This window comes from Melitaea cinxia, chromosome 3, assembly GCF_905220565.1.
Source record: "Melitaea cinxia chromosome 3, ilMelCinx1.1, whole genome shotgun sequence".
NCBI classification, from domain to species: Eukaryota; Metazoa; Arthropoda; class Insecta; order Lepidoptera; family Nymphalidae; genus Melitaea; species Melitaea cinxia.
Window position 1 is genome coordinate 9,093,634 of NC_059396.1, and position 5,913 is coordinate 9,099,546.

Below are 5,913 nucleotides of genomic sequence, written 5' to 3' on the forward strand. Positions count from 1 at the left end.
ACGGATGGACTCAGGTAACGAATTCCAGAGATGAACAGCAGAAACGGCAAATGAATCAGACAAAAACCCAGACCGTTGAATAGGAGTAGAAAGAGATAGATTATTTGAAGAGCGGAGAGATCTTTCATGAGATTCGGAAGGGAAAGTGAACTTACATTTAAGGCAAGAAGCGGTAGTAGGATTGGATAGAATAGTGAAGAGTAAATAAAGAATTCTCAAGTTCCTACGCTCACGGATTGGTAGCCATTTAAGGAGAGATCTGTAATGGGAAATACTAGATCGTTCAATAAGTCCCGAGACTAACCTGGAAATGGCGCATATATTAAAAACTCTTTTGATTTTTAAAAAGTACTGGCTATCAATACAAGAATATGTGTCAAATTTTTAAAAATGGAACAATAAAATTATTGATTTTGAAACATTTAAGTGACGCTACGGTTGTAATTTCGATACAATGGAAAAAACGAGTTTCGCGTGTTGATAAAACATTGTTTTTTAATGGGAAAAAATACCGTTGAAGCACAGCAATGGCTTATAAAATGTTATGCAGGATCAGCTCCCTCTAAAGCAACCATTTGTCGGTGGTATGCCGACTTCAAACGCGGTCGCATGGACACCAATGATGGGGAACGCTCAGGTCGTCCAAATGAAGTAGTGACTCAACAAAATATTAACCAAGTCCTCAAAATCGTATTGTAAGATCGGAAGGTAAAAGTGCGAGAGATAGCCGAGATAGTGAAGATTTCAGCTGGTAGTGTTTTCACTATTTTACATAAAAATTTGGCCATGAAAAAGCTTTTTTCTAAGTGGGTGCCGCGTTTGCTTACAACTAATCATAAGGAACAACGTATCAATGATTCAGAGCGATGTTTGGCGCTGATGAATCATAATAAAAAGGATTTTTTACGTCGGTATGTAACAATGGATGAAACCTGGATATACCATTTCACTTCGGAATCCAATCGGCAGGCAGCGGAGTGGAGAGCGGCTGGTGAAAGCCGCCCGAAGCGTCCAAAGACTCAGAAATAGGCCGGTAAGGTTATGGCATCTATATTTTGGGATGCGCATGGAATACTTTTCATCGACTACCTTGAAAAGGGGCAAACTATAAAGTGACTATTACATGTGCTTATTGGAGCGATTGAAGTACGAAATTGCGGATAAACGGCCTCACATGAACAAAAAGAAAGTGGTGTTTCACCAGGACAACGCGCCTTGTCACAAGTCCGTGAGAACGATGGCCAAAATTAACGAATTGGTCTTCGAATTGCTTCCTCATCCCCCTTATTCGCCAGACTTGGCCCCCAGCGATTACTGGCTGTTTGCAGACCTCAAAAAAATGCTTCAGGGTAAGAAATTTGACTCAAATAGTGAAGTTATCGCAGCAACGGAGGCTTATTTTGAAGCCAAAGACAAATCGTTCTACACACATGGGATAGAAAAGTTAGAAAAGCGTTGGAGGAACTGTATCGCTCTTGGAGGAGACTATGTTGATGAATAAAAATTAATTTTTTAAAAAAGACCTTTTTTTAGTACTTAGTCTCGGGACTTATTGAACCACGTGTTAGAGCCAAGCTTCTAACTCTACACGCCCTAACTCTACAAGCCCTAACTTCACAAACTCTACATCTTAGTCAAAATATGTGGCTTGGCCGTTTGACTAAGGTGTAGGGTTTGTGAAGTTAGGGCTTGTAGAGTTAGGGCGTGTAGAGTTAGAAGCTTGGCTCTACATGAGATCTGATAACTTTTTGACAGTGCGAGCCATATGATCTCGTCTTGGCAACATTTTACATGAAAATGTTTTTGTTGGGATTTTTTTGTTTTAAATTGTCTTGAAGTTCTTCCGGTTTTGTGTTTTTGGTTTCGTATTTAGTATGTGTGTTTCTTGTTTTAAATATTTCTTCAATATGCTTAATGATTTTACGGGATTTATTGTTACTGATGTACTAGGTGTGGCGTCCACAGAGTTTTTCTTTTTTCGTTATGTCTGTTTATAACCTTATTTGCCATGTTTGTTTATTACCGTCGTTGGGTTTTGTGCCTGTATATATTCTGTAATCTTATAGTTAAGTTTTTCGGAGATGGCTATTGCTACGCAATATACTATTGTATGTATGTCAATTTGTTTTGTGTCGTTGTTAGCATTAGTTGATTTTTATTATCTGTTTCTAGTAGTGATTTTATTTCTTCTTTAATTTGATTTAAAGTTTCCTGATTGAAAACGTTGTTTATTACTATTGCTCTTCTTTGATTGCTCTTGTTATTATTAGTACCTGGGTGACCGAGCTTAGCTCGGTATTTTTAGTAAATCGTGTATTTTGTAAATCATATTTTAATACGAATTATATATTTATTAAATATGAATAATATTTTTTTTACCGACAAGAATAAAAAATATTAATAAATATAAAAAATAAAAAATAATAATGATAAAATATGACTAATATTTTTCTATTTTACCGACATAATAATAAAAAATATGAACTGGCTATTTAAATAAAAAATAACGAGTGCAATTAGTGTACGGTTCAGCCGCACATACATATCGCCCGATCAGCAGTTTACGTTAGTTGCACGATTCATTAGCTAAATACATCAGTTCACGTTCACATATCATCATCGTACAGCGCGTTCGTGAGCTCATTCATAGCAATTAAATATTAGCAAATCTATTTATATTTTAACTTTTATTTTTATATCTTTTATCTACCATAATCAGCAGCAGCAAGTCAGGTGTAACAAACATCTTTTTGGTCCTTCGAGCTTATCGTGAGCGGGACTTATATCGCGAGTGACTTTTTTACGAGCGCAGTAAGGGCCGCCACGTAAGTTAACCAGCAGCAGCTTTGGTGAGTCTATAGCTCTCTATTATCAGCAGTATTTATATCATCTTATAAAAATGGAAGATCTACTAGCTAGCCAAACCCAGATCATGGAGGCTATGAATCAATTTTTAATTAATTTTAAGAAAGACGGTGCCGAACGCAAGACACCGGCTCATATTAAAAAGCGTCTCAGCACTTTAGAAAGTTATTGGCAGGAGTTTCAAAATAATCATTTGAGGCTTTGCGATTCTAGCGACAATTCGAACGAATATTTCACTAGCAATTACTATAAGAAAACATCCGATTTTTACAATGACACACGCAGCTATTTACTCACCTTTTTACCTAGTGAGTCTAAAGAAAAAAGTGTACTAAAGCCAGCCACCCCGTTGCAAATGCCAGGCTTTACAGCTATACCGTCGTCTGGCAGCGTGTCACGTCCGGTGACGTCATCCGATAAAGAAACTTCGCGAACCCAAGGCAATAGCAGCAAATTAGAGGAAATGTTGAGAAGGCAAAGAAGCAATTTTAAAGCATTTCAGCGTACAATTAGCAGCATCGATCTCCACATTGTCTCAGAAAAATGGGAGTACGAAGATATTTTGAAGTCGGTACAATCACGCTGGACCATCATTGACGCGTTGCACTGGGAGATAGACAGCGAATTATACGAAGACGATCCAGAATATGAAGAAATGTTTAGCAGCTATGAGTTCAAATTTAACGAAATTAAAAAAAGTATCAACAGCAAGATGTGGTCTGATCTGTATCGGGAGAAAACCACCCCGAAAATGGATATCCCTGTGTTTAGTGGGAGCTACCACCAGTGGTTATCCTTTAAAGACTTGTTTGTCGAAACCATCCACACAAATCGAGCCTTATCAAATAGTCAAAAAATGCAGTTTTTAAAAAGTAAATTAAAGGGCGAAGCAGAAAAGCTAGTGCAACATCTACACATAACTACAGATAACTATCAAGTATGTTGGGATCTTTTAAACAACCGATACAGTAACACAAAACTTATTTTTAATTCTCACATGAGTGTCCTTTTTAACCAGCCTATTATGCAGCAACAGTCCGCAATTTCAATTAAAAGGATTCACGACACCACTAACGAATGCCTTAACGCTATCAAAAACTTGGGAGTCAGCATAGAGAACTGGGACCCTATCATCGTCTATATACTCACGCAGAAATTAGATGCGGACACTCACAACGACTACATCGAGTCACTCAAGCATCCGAGAGCTTTACCAGTTTTAAAAGATTTATTACAATTTTTAGAAGCCAAATTTACCGCTCTAGAGTCCTCTAAACGAAAACAAGATCCCTCAAAATCTATGCCGCATCCGCAACATATTTCTCAGCTCTCAAATTTAAAAAAAACATATACATTTAAATCATATGTAAGCAATGAAAATCAATTATTTAAATCAAATAATTTTAATAGCAAAAATAGGTTAACGTCAACAGCGAAGACAAAATGCCCCGTTTGCAATAAAGATCACACCATTCCATATTGCGAAATGTTTTTAGCGTACCAACCAACCAAATATCAAGTGACAAACAATTCAAAAGCTATCGTTATACCAAAATTGCCTTTATAATCATAACGGTAATAATGTTTTTCAAGAAAAAGATGTCATAAGTGCACATTAAATCATCATACTTTGGTTCATGAAGCCTTTGCCGCATCAGCAAACACTGCAACGTCAAATACAAAGTCCAACAGCACCATTTCTAACTCTATTGCGTCACAAGATGACACTCAGGAGATTTTATTAGCAACCGCTCTGATCAACGTCCAAGCTGTTGATGGCTCTCTTCATACCATGCGAGCGCTTATCGACCAGGGATCTCAAACGTCGATTATCACCGAGAATGGCGCTCAACGGTTGGGACTACCTCGTAAGCACTGCAAGGGAGTTATCTTAGGAGTAGGAGCGAAAGAAAATAATTGCAAAGGTATTATGAACATCACCCTATCATCTTGTCATGATTCGTACCAGCTTAATCTAGATGTATTTATCATGCGCCACGCTGTAAACAATCTCCCTAACAAATCATTCTCAAAACCATCATGGGAATATATTAAAAACATACAACTTGCAGACCCTGAATTTTATCGTAGCAGAACAATAGATTTATTACTGGGCGCTGATGTTTATTCTTCTATAATTATGGGAGGAATCATCAAAGAAAATGACAACATGCCTATTGCGCAACAGACGCGGCTAGGCTGGATTTTGTGCGGAAGTGTAAAATCCTACAACTGTAATGTCATCATGGTGGACTTAGATAGCATTCACAAATTTTGGTCCATTGAAGATATTAACGAAAATGAGGAAATGTCGTTCGAAGATTATCAATGTCTACAAAAATACAAGGAAACTACTTTTCGCCAATCCGATGGAAAGTACGTGGTACGCCTTCCACTTTACTCTGACGCTGATGAGAAGTTAGGATTATCAGAACCCACAGCCTGCGCACAATTTTATCAGCTTGAGCGTAAATTCGACAAAAATAAAAATGTAGCTTATAATTATAAGCAGTTTATTAATGAGTATATCAATTTAGGTCACATGCACTTAATAACAAAAGCAAATATGACACCATTATATTATATGCCGCACCACGCTATTGAAAGACCCGACTCTATTACTACTTCGCTTAGAGTTGTATTTAATGCATCGGGTAAAACGACATCGGGTGTAAGTCTGAACGATGTTTTATACAGAGGCCCAAATTTACAACAAGAACTTTTGATTTTGGTTTTGAAATGGAGACAATATAAGTACGCCTTTACAGCTGACCTAGAAAAAATGTTCAGACAGATTATTTTGCATCCCGATGACCAACGTTATCAATGCATAGTTTGGCGAGATAATTCAAATCAACCTTTAAATAGATATCAGCTTAACACAGTGACATATGACACTAAATCAGCCCCATTTTTAGCAATGATGACGCTTAAGCAGCTAGCTCTTGATGAGCGTCATCGTTTTCCTACAGCAGCAAAAGCGTTAGAACAGCATTTTTACATGGATGACGCTTTATGTGGTAGTTATGACGTCATCTCAGCCAAAAC